Source organism: Camelus bactrianus, chromosome 14 (assembly GCF_048773025.1).
Source record: "Camelus bactrianus isolate YW-2024 breed Bactrian camel chromosome 14, ASM4877302v1, whole genome shotgun sequence".
Classification (NCBI taxonomy): Eukaryota; Metazoa; Chordata; class Mammalia; order Artiodactyla; family Camelidae; genus Camelus; species Camelus bactrianus.
The window spans coordinates 52,827,152-52,845,845 of NC_133552.1; positions in this window are offsets into that span (position 1 = coordinate 52,827,152).

Below are 18,694 nucleotides of genomic sequence, written 5' to 3' on the forward strand. Positions count from 1 at the left end.
TGGGGAACAGAAAAGAATTTTATGCTGTATAATGTTTGAGTGTGACAATAATATACTCTTTTCATCCTGTTTATGGCAGATCATTTGGCTTACAAGACACCTGCCATATATTTCTCATGGTAATTTACCAGTATTATAAAATGAGTAGTTTTTGCATTCATTTTTTAAAACAAAATTTAGCCTTAATTAAGCTTGATTGATTTAGATGATGTCTTATAAAAAGAGCTTTTGAAGATCAAAACAAATATTTCCTAGAGAATTGATAAAATGCAAATGTGAAATAATTTGACATTCTCACTTTATATTTAAAGCCAAAATAAAAACATATGATATATTGCATAATGCTAAGTATGTCAGACACATTGTATTATATATTAGAAAAATCATTTTACAAAAGTAATATTTATAGAGAGATGTTGAATGGAAGTCTTCCAATGAGGTTTTTTTTAATTAGGTACTCTATGTTCAGTGAACATGAAGGAATAGTGTATATTTCTGCTATAAAATAAACATGTTCATGCTTCAAAATTACATGTGTTTCTAAAAGTGGAAAATATGAAACAATTTTTTTTCCCCTTAATGGAGGCACTGGGGATTCAACCCACGACCTCCTGTATGCCAGGCACGCATGCTACCTACCACTGAGCTATGCCCCTCACTCCCTGGAAAACATGAAACAATGTTTTTAAGGGTGATTTTTTTTTTTTAAAGTTAACCTGCAGAAATGGAATTGTGGCTTTTTCAAATTGAAGGCTCATTTGTGTCTTTGTTGACTTTCAACAAACTTATTTTCAGGTTATTACGTTTTTAAGGAATATTTTCAACATATCACAATGTAAATTCAATTCAAATTTGTGATACTTCAGTATTGAATCATAGATATCCTAGTAGCAAATTTTGGTTACTTTTTGGTATTCTGGGATAGGCATATTTTAAATTTTCTTAAACAGTGATTATTACTGCTGGTAATCAATTTTAGAGTTTCCAACTAACACATTTTTAAAGAATCTTATTGTATGGTTCATTAAAAATAAAACTTAATAATGAATATTGAAACCAAAATAGTTTTGTATTTTCCGTTTGTAGTTAAGCACATGCCTATTTAAATAAAGTATGAGGGGTGGCAGCAACCCCATTTTAATTGATTAGCAAAGTTCTTTGTCAGATGTTACAATAGAGATGTGACCAGTGTGTTTCATCCATGAGCTGTTAATCAGGCCCTTGTAGACTAAAATTTTAAATATTAAATATAAAAATTGGTATGTAAAAAGGTATGAATACTTGGCCAATAAATATATTTTACCTGTAATGATATATCTATATAAGTTATCCATATAACATCATGCTTTTTTACCATTGTAGTATAATAGTTTTGCGATATTTAAGTCCAAAATCAAGAGTATTTCACTTCTGAAAACCAAATGTGAACATTCAGATCCAGAAATTACTCATATATGTCAGAGAATATTTAAACTCCATTCACCATACTGCCGTTTAAACTCATTCAATCAAAACGATGTTTTGTTGCCTAGTTATGATTTAAAACCTCAAACCTTAGATGAAAATTAAGTATCTCATTAGAAATTTTAACAAGAAAGAAATGTAAAAGGTAAATATTGAGTATTTGGATTTTAAATTTAAAATATCTTCTCAGAAGCTAACAAATGTATATACAGAAAAACATTACAAAAGATCTTTCTGTAAAATTGTACATTTTATGAAATTGCTTGTTCCATATGGTTTGCAAAATCTTTTTACTTTCAACAATGAACTCTGTCTTCATTTAAGAAAATTTATCTGAGGGAAGTTTTCTTTCTTTTTGCATAAGATGTCATCTTATTGTCCCATTACGGCCTAATACCTTCACTTAAAAGCTCTGTGCTCATTTTTAAACGTGCTGAAAATAATCTCTATTATTATGTTTAATTTTGGCAACTGAAATCGTTTTCTCCTTCCCCCTGCAAAAATTGAAAAGAGGTTGGTATATTTCTCCCATTTGCTAGCGTGAACTTTGAAGTCAAATTAATGATTATCCCAAATCATTCCAAAATACAGCAATCCAAGTGCTATGTAAGCATGACAACGTGAGAGGATGTGGATATTAAATTGTCGCTAAGGACTTGACACTCACTAATAATCACCTTCAATACACAGCATCTAAATACAAAGGTGAAAACCTCTTTGAATGTTAACGTACTTAAATTACACACTTTGGTTAACTGGGTAGTGCATATAGTTTACAAAGTGCTGCTATTGTGAGCTTATGAACACTAAAGCTATGCTCACCGAGTGCTGATCCGTGGGCTAAATCCTGAAAAAAATGTCTGTTTTATTTGATCACAACAATTTTATTTCCATTAAAAATAAATAAATTTGAATTTTAGTGCCTTTAGGCTAGATAAGCACCCTCCATATTACCTTAACCTAGCACCTTCATATACTATTATATTATCTGCTGGACTCTGAGAGCATTTGAACTTTCAACCATGTTTAAATAAAATTTGTTCCTCGAGTATTAAAATTTATATATCATAATCATGGGTTTTTCAGGCATTGTTCTCTAGGAGCTCAGAGTTATTAATTCTTTGTATATAATATATGAAGTAGCAGATTCTATGTAGGTTTATATTATAAAGAAAGCAAGATTAAATATAGGAAAAATCAAAATGAATAATTTTACAATCAGAGGGAACTGGTTTACAATATGCAAATGTTCTACTAAAAATGTAATTGTAAGTGTTAGAGATTTACAGCGACTTGGAGTCTCCCAGAGCCATTTTTGCAAACCAGCCTGACTCACTCGCAGGTTTCTGGACATTCTAAGGAGCGCTGCAGTAGTAACTTTACAGGTGTGTTCTTACAGGAAGAAAGTACCATCGCAGCTCACAACAAGGGCTTTTCCCCATGTTTGGGGACTAACTGCTCAAATACTTGAAAATACTGCAAAAGGTCAATTCATTGAAAATATGTCAACATCAAATATTATGAGAATCATTTCCAGGATGGAAAATACAATTTGGAAAATCTGATCCAACAAATTCACAACTAAAAAGTTTTTAAAGGGGGAGACAGAATCGTCAAGGCTATTTTTCCAGTGTATTAGAGCAAAATGAGTAGAGGAAAAATATTTTTGGTATTATTGACTGTGCTAGTGATAAGTTGTTTGTAAATTGATGTTCAAGGAAGTAAATTGATGTAAATCTAGAGGAAGTAAGAGATAATGTAATGAAATTCCCAAACCCTCCAAATCAGCTTATTTTCTTTTAAGATTTATTTTCTTTTTTTTTTTTTTTTTTTGAGACTAAACTCTGACATATTTTGTAAAGAAGTTTTGGATTTCATCTTTTTTATTATTTTTCTAACAAAATGTGATTAGCATTGCTATACACATATATTGTCAATTGGATTTTTATTTTTACTGTTGATTTGGTTTATTGATCATGTAATCTTAACTTTTTCCTTCACTGAAAGTTAATAACCTATGCCTGAAATAATGAAACAATAGTTGCAGATTAGTTGGTGTTGTTTTATACTAAATGGTAGTCACTGGCTCAAGGCAGAGGATGACTCTCAAATTCCAAGTTATGTTCCTTTTCCCATTCCAGATGGCGTGTCCTTTGGCAACTTTCTTTGTGTCTCTGCCTATATTCAATCTGTAAAAATTACTACAATGCACTTGGTTTATGAAAAGCTTAAAGAAATTTAGATTTCCATTTTCTCTGCTGGGTGTATGTCAACTGTAATTAGCAACATGTAATTGATTATCATTGCTATTTATACTATATACCTATGAAAGGTATAATTATGTCTTTCAGATGAAAGCATCTTTTTCCCTCTCTCTCTCTCCTTATATATATGTATGTGTATATCATCACTGAAATGTATTTTTCAATTTCTCCATTAACAGTTTGTTTGTTTACAAAATTGAATGGTAATTTGTAGATACTTTTAGTAAAGTTAAAGTTACAGCTTCTTTGAAAAGGAAAGAACTTAGTATAGTTTTATTGACTTATATATTCTTACCCTTTGAAATAATATTGAACTTTCAGTATATTTCAAAAATTATGATCAGTATTTATTTCTCAAATGAATGCTGTTCCTGATTAGATGGTGATTTTATATTTGCTTATTTTGTTTGCATTTAACACATCTTGAAGTTATTTGTGAGATAATTTCTATTATTTTGGTTTTAATTCAAACATTCTTGGGCATACTTATTTTTTATTAGATAAGTTTCCATAATAAATGTCATACAAAGATGTATCAATAATCTGTACCATACATAATATTTAAGGCTCCTTGGCTTATTTTTTTTTTACAGAGTTAATTATAAAAGGCAGAATAAATATGTGATATATCATTCATCATTTTAATATTCTAAATTTAGCAACTGCCCTCCTGCTTAGTGATTAATAGTATAGATAGTACTGATTTCCTTTTATCTGCTATAGTACAAATTTAGTTGTTAATCCAATAATGAAATTATTTCCATTCCCAATACTTTCAAATATCATTACAACTGCCATTTACTAGTTTCAGTGACAATCTGAATTCCTCCTCAGATGCTTAAAGGAATCTTTATAGACTGTTATAAACAGAAGTGCTGATGGTTAGAATTAAGATGGTAACAATGACAAATCAACAATAAACATTACAATTAAACAATTACCTTCTCTATTAAAAAGAGAACAGAAACTCAAGTACATTAAAATGTCTTGAGAGACATTGGAAGTGTAGCAAGCTGACATTCATGTCTACTAAAAAGGTCTAACTATTATCATCTTGCAACATTATATTGTCCTATACAAATATTATGTTTCTGTTCAGTGCATGAGAGAATTTATTAATCCAGAATTAATCCACGATTTTTCTCTAATTAACTTGCCAAAATTCATCTAAATAAAGATAGAATAGGAAAAAGGGATATTTAGGATAATGATTATATCTATCACCAGATCCTAGAACAATACCTCGCAATTAGCAGGCACTCCCCAAGTGAATTAACAAGTACATATTTATAGATGTCTACAGACTAAGGTGAATTCAGTGAAAACTATAAAGATCCTAGGTTGTCTATAACAACACCATTTACCTTGCCATAAACTTTAAGGTTGGCTAAAATATCAGTAAGGATATTGGATGACTGTTTAGCGCCTTGGCATGCAAGTTTGTATTAGGGAACAATTGGGGATGCTACTAGTGAATTCTAAATCTGTTTATAATAAACACGGGAAATACTTTCCAAACGGCTTCACTTTTAGTCCACTTTTCTAAAATATGTTCAGATAATTAAAGAAAAATGGAAATGAAACTCATCCCAGTTTTTAATTTTAATTATTAATTTTACTTTGCTGGTATAATTGGCGAAGTTTTTAAAATGGTTACAGGAAGTAATGATTGTTGTCCTGCACTTACATTACTGTTCAGAGCCTGCCTTAATCAAGATACTGGTGAAATTTTCAGGAATTCACAGATAGGCTCCTGGTGTTTTAAGCCTGGTGAGGTATTTATCTATTTAGAAAGCTTTTCTGGGCACTATGTGCTTTCCCCTGGGTGTGAGAAAATCAGTTCATCCTTCTAATGAGAATGTTACCTCCAGGGAAAAAGTAATCCAGAAGGAATAATACATTCCTCAGGGCAGCTTCCTACAAGAGGACACACTTTTCTCTGGGGCTGACTACATGTATATTTCAGTGGGAGAGTTTTTAATATTTTAAAATATCATTGCATTTAGTCACAAGGCACCGTGACTATAGGATACAGTATTTTTGGACTATATATTGACATATTTTTCTAAGTTGTTTTATACATCAATTATAGTTTAGGAAATCTTATTTATTGCTAAAAATTACCTGTCTTCTTTTTTGAAGCACAATAAAATAGGTCATTATTAATACGCACTTTACATAGTCTGTTAAACATACAGATGGAGAACAAGAGGCTTAAATGAAGTGACTTTAGAATTGCACTTGTGGACCCCAAACCACACAATTTTATAAGTCTATAAGCTGTTTTGCTACCAAAATATAAATTCTTTCTCTCCATCCAAACTTATTTCATTTTAACCTTGATGAAGATTTGGATGATGAAGTATTTACTTCTTGTGGTCACTTAGAATATTTTGGAGAATTCATGATTTGAGAATGTGAAGCTATTTGACTTTATAGCTACATGTTTTAGCTCTTCAACCTTATATTTAATATTGACATATTTCAAAATTCAGTTCAGTCACTACTTTTGCCCATTAAAGAGAATTGGAATACAACTGCATAATGTAGATTTTAAATACTTAGCTATTTTTCCTTTTACATTTATAATTTTCTTTCCAAATTAAGACTCAATTAGATATTAAACATATAATATTAAAACATTAAGATATGTTGATATTACTTTGGTTTGCAAAAGATACACTTTCATGCCTAACAACTATAATAAATAAATATTTTATTTACAGGATATAACAATACTATACTATCAAAATATTTCAATGGAATGTAGAAGAATGAAAAATAAAAATCAAAGAAGCACTTTTTAAAATATCTAATATAATCAAAATAAAAGATATTTGGGGGTGAAGATCTTTTCTTCCACTCTTTTCTCTCATTTTCATTACCAAATCAGTTTTCTGTTATTAATATTCATTAAAAGTTTCTTAATTTGAACTATTTATGATTTAAAAATAAAATCATTATTTGTTATATAAATAAAAATTATAGTTTGATTAGTTTAATAACACTTAAACTAAAATTAAGATCAGTTTTTAAAATGAATTTCATTAAAACCTATTTATCTTGAATATTAAAGCCATTTTCTCATATGCTAGAAGATACTAAATACTTTTAAAGAGAAAAAGTGAACTGATATTCAATAATTTGAATCTCTTTTTAAACATTTGAACTGTGATTCTATGAACAATACTGACATTCAGATTTTTGTTTACCTATTGGAATGTGAGTATTGATATGTATGATTTAAATACATTCTTAATCATTTGAATTACATTTTTGTTTGTTAAATTGGAAAAAAAGGACATAACATTTAGACAACTGAGAAAATTTAAGATCTTCATATTGATAAAATATTATATCATAGTATGTCATATTATGTACATTTTTGTAAAGTAACTTGAAAAAATACAATCATACTTATTGGAAGAAATTGAATATCTGTATTATAACTTTAACAATGTAGATACTTTACTCAAATTTTATATGGTTAAATTTCTATTTGCAAATATTTTTTACATAAAATTACATTAAAATTAATCTGTTATATGTGGTATGAATACCACTAAGAGCAACATTACAATGCCAGAGAATGAAAACAAACACAATTTAATTATTTGAAAATAATTAGAAAAAAATATGTTTATATGGCAAATTAGGCACATAACCTAAGACTAATCTCTATGTATTTTGCATGTGATTCAATTAGTATGTATTTTCACATACTTTATGAATATACTTATTTTAACAAATACCAATGTCTGATATACATGCTAGAGATAACCCTGTAGAAATATTGTTTCAAAATTAGCAAAAAAGAAAAGATATTAGGCAACTACTTATGCAGACTTTGTGCCACAGCTATGACAAACCTGTAAATATCACAGTGGGAAGGGCAATGTTTGATTTAGTTTGCTTCCCAACTTATTGACTTACTATTAATAAAGATTCCTTTCTATTTGGAAATCATTATATGAAATAGGAAATTTCCCAGGAGGTTGTAACAGGGCTACATTGAAACAATAGGACGTAAGAATGCCATTGTGATCAAACTATCAAAAAAAAAATTCAATTAAACCTTAAAATAGTTTTTAAAAGTTCTGAATTTAGTATCTATCAAGTAGTAAGTAAATACATACGTAAATATGATAATCACCCAAGAATTCTGGATAAATAATTTTAGACTAATTCTAAATCGCACTACATCATAATCTTTTGCAACATTGCTGTTAGATTCGTATTCAAAATATTAGAGATACTGGACTAAATTCCATTTGATGTGATCTTCTTCAAATGAATCCTTTTGTTACTGCTGCTGTTGCATTCTCTCCTTAGGATCATTCCATAACTGAAATCCTACGTAGGTCTCATCGTTTGGAACTCTTCTTGCACTGGGCGTATGCAAATTCTTCATTTGCTATGAAGAAAATCTCCATAAAATAAAGTCATTTTGTATACCAAATACTTATTTGGTCATGAACTCTAAATATATCTATCTTTTCCTAATTGGATACTACCACTGTTTTATAACTGGAATGGCACTGTATATTAACTAGGATTGGGAGTTCGGGTCTCATATTTCCCCTTTTTTTCCTTACTGGATATAGAATCTTGATGCAAAAAAAAAATGTAATGAATTTATTCACATGAACCAGACTGATGTTTTTACATTATTATTAGATTACATTATATGATGTATAATTATGGTTTCTATTGTTTAAATTGAATGCAATTCATGGAGCTTTAAAATATTTATCCCTGTGTCAAGATTACCCTATTCCTTTCACACACAGTATACAAAATAACACTGTTGTCTGATAATTTTTTTAACACAATGAGCCCGATAAATTTGGTAACTTTATCAATTAGAGTGCAACGACATGCCATCTGTCTATATATGGAAATCAAAGACATGTAAAGGTGATTATTGATCTTTGTACATGTTGACAATATTCAGTTCACTGAAATGCTATATCCTGTAGTCATTCTTTAGATTTATATTATATTGAGTTTTGAAAATTTTTTTATCGTTCTATTTATTCATAACTTTAGGAACTCACTCAATCTGCTTGGACTTAATCCAGGAAAACTGTGAAGTAGATAAATTATACTTCCCTTTTGGTCTTATTCTCTGTTTTGGCTTTCTTTACCTGAAGATCGCTAAGAAAGTTATAATCATGTTTCCAATTTATTCTTTTAAAAATGCTAATTTGTTCATGGCCTTGTGCTTAGTGAGAGTAATATGATGAAGGTGCCTTAGAAGTCAAAGAGGATTTCAAGGCTATCAAAAATATCTCTCCCTACAGAACCCCAGGTTCTGGGACAGCAGCCATAGTAGGAGATGTGGGACAGGAAAACAAGTTCAGCACCAAAGACAGAAGCTATGCAGATCAGCCCACTCATTTTACGGGTGCCAAGCCTGCCAATCACAGAAAATGTAGCCACTGAAGAGAATAACTCAATTGCTTTTTTTGTGTTTTATATTTTCCATTTTGTGTATAAAAAAAGTTGAGTGTGGGTTATAGATGGGATTCAGTATTTTAATCATCAAATCTAACTATCTCTATTATGTGTCAATGCCTTTATGGAAAACTTTGTTATAAATTGCATTTGCCAATTTCCATGTAAGACATGAATGGAAAAGATGGAGTACATTTACAATAGTTATTAGTTTTTCCACAGATACAACTAAATGTATTCTGATGTTAGTCTACAGTTTTAAAATTGTCAAAGAAAATATACATAGCTTTTCTTTTGCATTAACTGGCTGATACAGCAATTACGTATATTAACAATAAATTACAAATCCTGGGTGAAATTATAGTTTGGTATTATACTATTCAGTTATAATTAATTTACTGGTACAATGAAATCTTTTTTTTCAACTCCCATAAATAATTCAACTTCATGAAATCTATTTTCAAATAAACAAGTAATTCTTTCCTTTAAAACTTTCTTTTTAATTCTAATATAAATAGCTTCTTAAGTAAAAACATAACTCTTCAATATAATATGATTCAAAATTTCCTGAATAAAACAAAGATTTTGTGCTAAGTCTTTTTAAGTGTAATCTAGACTACAAAAATACTTATAGTTTCACAATCAGGATTTTTAAGAAGAAAACCCAAACTCAGGGCATTAAATATCTTTCCTATAAGGTAGTCTAACCAGTATGATAAAATAATTAAGTACTCCTTATATTTTCAATATTTAGAGATCATTAGAGATCATTAACATCTTTAACCTATGTTAAGACAATTCCAATGGGTAACTGATAAAGAGGAATTTGCATGGTAAGCAATTATAAACAAGTGTAATAAACTTATCTTTTGTGTCTGCAAACAAAAGAGAACTGAAGCAGCAAATGATGTTTCCTTTCAGCATTTTTTAAAGATTATGATGTGTATATGCATGTTTGTATTATGCAAGTTTTACAGGAGGGGTTGCCTACTTCATTGTTTTTTGTTTCTTCTCTTTATATTTTGTAAGCCACCATGGATATTTTCATTATAAGCTTCACACACAAGAGTATGCTGATGATTTGAAGGTAGAGGCAGCACAATCTTTTAGCAATCCTTGTATCCCATCAATCACAACAGAAAGACTTGTGGGCCAAATCTCCATTGTTCATGTTCCCAAGGCAGAGTGGGGCTTATTAATGTGCAGTGGCTACACCTTGTTAACTGCATATGTGTTTGTTATCTGATTTCAGAGAAGGTAAACAAGATGTTAGCAATTTCCACTTATCTTCAAATTCCATTGTCAAATATACCAGTATTCCAAAAGATTGCTTTTGAGAAAAACTTCAGTAAGATTCTAAGTGCGTAAGGATAGCCAAAGCACATCTGCCTTAGATTTTTTTGATCTTTCTATTTTTATCCTTTTTACAAAAAAGTGTAAAACTAGGTGTCATGCAATTGAGATGAAACAAAAGAGCAAAGCCCTGTGAAATGCCGACCTCTTGCTGTGAATGAGTCTCCCTTTTCTGTTTGTTTTGCCTTGTTTGATATGATATATATTTAGTGTGTTACAGCAAGATTATGTTTGACATCCTTTCTTGCAGTGGTTATTTTCATATTTTTCATTTTCTCTACTACTTACCTAAAATGTTTAAATCATTGAAGTATCAAAAAAAATTCCTTATTATAGAATTCCAGATCATTATTTGTTTTACTTTATACTAATCATGCTATCTGGATAATGAGTCAGTGTATCAAATGTAGGTCTTTTTTGGTTCTGCTTTGCGTTGCAGTGCCCTACTTCCTATGTACTATTATAGTTTTCTTTTTCCTTGATATTTTGCTTAGTGTAGAGTTCTTTTTTTATTACAAGATTTACATGAAGATCTGAAAGTCCTTGCTAAGTTAAAAAATGGAAAAGTCATTTTTCTTGGAACCATGAATTTGTTTTAAAAAATTGTATTTGTTTTATTTGTGTGTGTGTGTGTGTGTGTGTGTGTGTGTAAAACTAAATTTTGAAAATTAGGAAATTTTATTCTTTGAATTGTATTGATTTGAGTACTCTTGAAGCCTGAAAAAAAAAATACTTAGGAAAATAATATAAAAAATATCAAGTATAAGTGAAAAGTTGCAATATATATTATGCAAGAATAATTCATTTGTGCGTGTTTTTTCCTGTATCATCTTCTGTGACTTCCTCTACTCTCCTGAAATTGGTCTAAATTACAAATGGCTATGTATTTGGAGAAGTGATTTTTAAAACTACACTGAACTATGAACTACTCGTGATTAGACACACTGACAATTGCGATAATCTGAGTCACTCGAAGATCTTACTTTGGAATAGCCGCCTAAGAAGAGTCCTCACAGATCAGTGTTTCTTGCTCCAAGCGTATTTCTGCCGCTACCCTTGGAACGTCTGGCTCCTCTCACTCTCCGGGCTGGGGGATGCTGGCTGGGCTGGGCGTCTTCCTCCGCCTCTTACAATCTGATTCCCTGGGCTGCGTCAAGTTAGAGCCATTGGTGGTAAAGGGGAGTTAACAGGGAAAAAAAGGAGGGTAAAGAGAAAGAACTGGAGAAGGGAGCTCTTTCTACCGCTGTTTTTGCCAGCCCTGGGATAGGCTGCGCCTGGAGCTCCCCAGGCCCGGCTCTGTTCCTGCGTCACGCTCTCCAGAAAGTGCCCCGAGTGGGAGTGCCAAGCGCCGGGCCTATTTCCGTGGTGATGTTTCTTCCAGACTTCCTTCTGATGTGCAGGTGGCTTTATTCATGTTTGTTTTTAGTCCATGCTTTAGGAGCTTTGTGTGTGTGAGTGTGTGTTTTGCTTATTTTCACAACACCCTGTCTATGTACAAAAAGAGATTGGCAGGTGAAGGAGAAGAGGTAAACATTTAACTCTTAACTCGGTTTTCTTAAAACTACCAACAATAGCTAGATAGACAGAGAGAGAGAGAGAGACGAACACACGGACTGGGTTGGTTTTGGGAGGGGAGACACTGTGTACCTGTAGCTCTAGCCTGTTGTTTAGTGGATTAGGGAGGAGAGAAACCCCGATTAGAAGTAAGGAATGGTGGCAGAGGAAAGCATTAGTAAAAAGAAAAGACTGAGGTGCATATTAGTTGGCCAAAGACGTACTATCTTCAGAAGCCTCATTTTATTCTCTGCCCCCCAAGCCGGCTGTCTAACCCCAGTCCCTGAGCTGAAGGCCCATCTCCAGGGCTTCCGTCTCCACCCCTCAGGACTCACTCAGTCCTACCTACCTTGAATCACTTCTGCAGCCCTCCAAAGGGATCGTTACTTTCTTAGAATTGATGAAGTCGCTGGTGCCTTTACATCTGGAGAAGGCAGAGGTTAATAATCTGTAATCTGACTGAACATTTGTACCTGGTAACATAGATTTTTTAATTATTTTGAATACGGTCACATATGGTTCTCTGTGATATTCATGGTGTAATAAATCCTTAAGGGGCACTTATTGATTAGATTCTTTTGTTGATGATGATGAAATTCAGTTTTTATAGTCTGATTTATATCAGAAAAAATTCAACTTCAAAAAGGGATGATAATGTTTTAAGACAATCCATTTGTAAATTCATTTTTGTATATTTCTTAACATTTGCAACTTTGCATTTAATCCAAATTTATTTATTAATGATGGAAATGTTTAAGAATATGTGCCTGTAGCATTAAGATTGATAATATTTTTCATTTAGTATGTGAGAGGGTATGGTTTTTGAAAAAAATCATTGGTGACCAGGTAAAGTAAATGATATATCGAAGAACGTACCTCCTTGAAGATGCTCTGTGTTTGTAAAAGGGCATAACCACAGCATTTTATGCAGCTGTATGTAGATTCCAGTAGATCTATTTGGACACTCGTAAAAGGTATCTTTGTCTTTTTCAAAGCACACTATGAACAATTTGTGTGAATCTTTTTTATTTTTTTGGTTCAGTCTAATTCATATAAATCTAAAGAGTACTATGTCTCCGAGAATGACTTTTGACAATATTGATTTAATTTAAAAATGAAGGCTATATTATTAAGCATTCATTACAACGAGCCTCTACCTCATCAGTTCTTAAGAAACCATCATGGCCTGGGACAGTTCTAGTTAGGGGACATTAACTTCACTTGGACCCCTGACTATCTAATGACAGCCAAGTCGAGGATAAGGCCACTTGCCTTAATAGCTGAGCTGGCTTCTGAATGGATTTCTAATTATTTAATAATATCACGAAATTATATTCTTTCGATCATGTGAATGAGTCAGGGAATTTTTATACGAACATTTTTCAGCCTGATTTGAAGCAGGCTATTTATGCCTATGAAATGACAGCAGCAGACAGATTTTGCTGACAAGAAAGAATAGCTGCATTTGCGGGAAAAAAAATCACTGTATGGAGACCTCGCAGCAAAGAGAAAAACTGGCAGATAGTGAAATGCCTCCTGAAGGTGAGAAGACAGCCACCGAACGGCAGCAAACCAAGTAAAGCGACAAACCATACGTGTGACAAGTCAGGTGACTCATTCTGACCACTTCCAGAAGAATCAGCAGGATGATAAAACTGCAAGGTATGTTATGTTTAATGTTTAACTGTTACTCTTACTGTTAAAAGTAGTCAGGTCTTCACAGTCCGCTGGGACCTCAGGTCCCTGTTGGGTAAAGTAACCAGGGACATGACATTTGTCATTTCTTGACAACTGAGAAGTAGTCCCTGTTAGCCAGTTTTGATTGGCCTTTAATACGGTAGCTAGATTTTATATTCTTTTTTTAAAAAAGCAAATGAACAGGTCTTGTCTTACTAGATTAATGCTCATTCATGGACCATTAAGGAGACTACCTACAGGCAGTGCTTATTAAAAATGTTAAAATAGAACTAGTCATTACTCTCACTACACTAGCTCTCTGGACAGAGAGACAGACAGAATAATAGATAATTTCAATGTACCAGGATATAAATTTACAATTTCTTATCATCACTTTCATTTGGAAATTTGGCCAAAGGATTTACTCTTCAAATATTAATCAAACACTGAAGATTGATCACTTTGAATTACTTTTATTTTAATGATTTTCTTCATTACATTTATTATCAGCACACTTTGCCAAAATCATTCTAAATATATATATTTCCAAATTTTCTTCTCATCCCCTATCTGAATTCATCTTTGCTAAAAATTTTATTAGCTTGATTATTTTTACTACTGAAACCATAAAAGTAAACCCTGTTTGTATCTCTCTATCTGGATCCATATTTATCTTAAGAAGCACGATTCTTGTGCACATTTTAATTTTCTTTCTTTTACACATAAATAATTCAACTGATTTGGAATGCGGTGTGTCTGGCTACTTACAGAGTGGTTACTGAAAACAGAAATGATTGTGGAAATTGTGACCTGGACTTCATGCCAAGTTAACTACTATCTGGGAATCAATTTATGATCTAAGGGGAAGAGATTCGTTTCTGGGAGACACTACTGTAAAAATGTTCATTCTTCTCTTTCTAGTCTCTTCTCCTTCACCCACTAAGTGACTGCAAATAATTAGTTAATTCTAGTTACTGAAATAGTTTGCAACCAGATAAGACTACAATTGATGGATCAGGTTTAATAAAAATGATTTACTAACATTTTACTATAGCTAAACTATTCAGGCTAAAGATAGTCTAGGGTCTTTGAATGTTTTGTTTCTAATTTCAGACAAGTCTCTGACTCAAGCTACATAAACATAGCAGATACATACTTTTTTAAACAAAATTTATCAAAAGGTATTTTGTTGGTCAAATATATATGATTATACTATTCAATTAAGTGAACATTAAGATATTAGAAAATTATCAATTTCTGCCAAACCTGAGAAAACTTCGAATTTCAGTTTTGTAAACTTGTGTAGATTCAGCTTGAATCTGTATTAAAATTTATAATGGCTAAAATTCAAGTAATCTCAGGAATTTTATTTATTAATAGGTGAACAATTCAAAATGTTTTAACACATTCGGCAGAATTTTAGAATTGCTCTCTATATGTTTGGTATTCTAGAGAGCAATGAATTACATATATAAGATATTCAATACTGCAATTTTAACCAAACTCTTAAAGTAAAATAAATACTTTTTTTTGAGAAGTATGTGTTACCAGGAGCTGCGCTGAACAGTTAATTTTTTGATAGTCTTTATCCAAACTTGTGAATGTTTATAATGACTGTAGACCACCATATTCTTGTAGGTATAATTAGAACACTTTACTCTCTTTGCCAAAAAATGTTCACTCTTTTAACTCTCCCTGAAAACACTACACATTAATGCACTTGTTGGCAGTGAAAATCAGTAGAGTAACATAAAATGATATTGCAATAAGTTGAATTTTTATATTTATTAACATTCGTCTATACTCAAAGTCTTATTCCTTAGGATCTGGACAATTTCATTTTATGAGATAAAAGAAAATGTGTCATAAAGTGAATTTCCACATCTAAATTGCAGAATTGTTGGTCCCTGAAAACTAAGATACTTTTAATAGGAAATTTACCTGTAGTAATAAAACCTTAAAGCTTTCATTGCAACTAATTTTTGGAAAGTCAGCAATGAGGAAAATGATTATAGGACAGCAGTAATAAAATTACTGTATAGGTTTAGTCAATATGTAATGCAATACAATATAGCTTGCTTAGTTTTCATGGATTAATATAATATGTCCCTTTATAGAAAGGGAAACCAGAGGAAGCATCTAGATTTTATTTTTACAATTATCTAGATTCCAAATTTTATGTAGATTTGTACTGGAAATCCTCAGGTTTTATTTTAATACCCAGTATATGGCAGTCATTATGAACACTGAAAATAAGCATTGATAGCAGGATTGAAATGTCAGCCCCTCTGCCTCCAAATTACCTGTCTTATGCTATAAATGCAAAAACCTAAAGATATGTAGGAAAGTAGATATATGAAAAGATAACTGTGAAATCTCTCACCGAAATGGAAATGGAGAATACAAATGGGAGAAGATGCAGTATATTGGAGGGGATGTTAGAAAAACTATCATGAAAGATATGGTATCTTCACATGCTTCAAAAATATATTAAGATTTTGACAGGGAAAAGTGGGAACTTCTGATGTGCAGTAGCAGGAAATGGAAGGCATGGAAACCATCAATCCCAGGGACAGACCTGGGAGGAGGAAGCAGTCCTATTTAGCCTTAGTATTAGTTCAGTGGTTAACTTGCAGAACATTCTGGAAAATCAAATTGTTTTTCGAAAATGAAAAACCTTAAAGACATGTTGGGGAATTTCCAGACAATGCAGAGCAATTAAAAGTTTTTGAGCAGGATTCTGACATAATTAAAATTTTCTTTCAGTCATAGAAGAGGGCAGATTGGCTAGAAAAAGGAGAAACATTGGAGAAAGGAACACTGCTTGGGTAGGCATTTCAGTAACCCAAGTGTGAAATAGAGAAAAGAGAGACAGTAGAAAAGAAAATGAAATATTTAACAAAGACAGTATATAGAAAGAATTGTCAGTGTCGGGCAATAGAGTGCATTTACTAGAACTTAAACTCAAAAACATAGGACTTTTTTTTTCCCCTTTGTCTCTCTTATATCCATAGCACTCAGATAAGAATCTGGCACAAAGGAGTTAAGCAATCAGGAAATAGTTTTAAATTAATACATATAGTGGGTGAGGAAGAAAAACCAGTCAAATACAAATGAACTTGAATGACAACTTTTGACACTGGGGGTGAGACGTTCTTAAAATAAAATTTTATGATTACAAATTTTGATGTCATTACACATGTTTTAATATTCCTCTTATAAATATTAAAAACTGCCTTTGAATCTTTCTGGGTGTTTACAGCTCTACCACAGATGGAGAATGAAGAGTGGTAAATGTTTTTTGTGTTATTTTTATAGTTTTTACATAATTGACCATGACTTGAAATATCCCATTATTGTGACTTGCTGATCAGCACAGTGGGTTTTAAAAATACCTCTTGGAGATGCTTGTAGTCTTAACTGCTGGTAAAGACACATAACTGATGTTTGCATGTGCCTTCCTACAATGGAGAAAAGCAGAATGAAAAAAAAGCATTTTCTAGTAAATGGAAAATGCACTAAACATGTTCAATATGAGGTCCACTTGGATAAATCACTCTTGCTTTTGTGTGTATGCATGTATGTATCCTTATGAAAAATGTATATGTCATTTCCTATTACAGTAAAAAACTTAATTACTTGAATCTTCCAGTCCACCATTTGTATTAACCAGAGCAGGATTCCCATTTTTCAGATGGAAGAAATAGTTTCTGAATTTCTCCAAGGCTGTCAAAAATGTTAACATACAACCTTGAGTTAGCAAGATTCCTCTGGTGTTCTTTTGGGACTTAGGAATTTAATGATTTCATTCCACAGAATAATTTGGGTAACATAATCCTTTTTTTTTTTTTCTGGTAATATAATAGACTTCCAGCATCAGATTTCCAAAAACTAATTTCCCAGGGCATATTTTATAGCATATAAGTTGGATGAGTTCTTACTCCAACTGCTCTTTTTTCCTGAAGAGGAAATGTACAAACAGTGGCCTAATTTGTTCCTGGTGCTCTAGGTGAGATTTTTCTTGCAGGGCATTCTTTCCCATCTCTGTTACCCCTGAAGCATTCCTTAATCTCTTGTGCAACTTGTGTGTTACAAATAAAACGACAGCAGGATCAGGATTCAGCACCTGGACATGAAGCTCTCTCTGCAAGCACCTTAGGGTTTCTTGTAGGAGGGAGTGCTGTAATAGCTGTACTCTGGCCAGCTGGCCCCATTGTAACTCCTCACTTGGAGTGGAGCCACATATGCAAATTTCCCTGCTAAGTGCATGTATAGATGTGCCCCTAGGCACTCATCCTGAGAGAGGAAGCAAAATTAAAAATGGAATATAAATTTTCCCAGGCTTCTCTCTGAGCCTCAGACTGAGGCCGAAAAAGACAGCAAACTCTGGGATGATTAGAAATGTTTAGATTCTGAACTTCTGGAACATCTACCTAAAATATGAAGCACAATGTATGTGTTGTCGTAGTTTCTTGGGAAAGAAAATAATTAGGAGGTGAATGGGTTTCACTTTCGACTGAAGAGGTTCATGGCTTGATACATACACTGGACAGGATGTGGAAATCCAGGAGAAACATTGGCTGAACCAGCCATCTCCAGTTCAAGGTTATCAAGTCTGCCCAGTTCCTTGGCTGTCATCCTAGTGTTTCATCATCTCTCTCTTCTCCTTTCTCTTCTGTGCATCTTTTCATACTTTCTCTTGGAATTCTACTTTCAGCCTATAAGCACACTCACATCCCATAGACATGAATTTTTTTAAAAAGAGCTTTATTTTATCTAATGCTTCCTGTAGCCATTATGTCTCTTCCCTCTCTTCTCCTTTTACATAAACCTTATTTTCAAACCATGAGCTGCCATTCAGTTCTCAACTCTTGTCAACCCATGTCAACTGGACTTATGATTCTACAATTGTTTTGACAATGCTT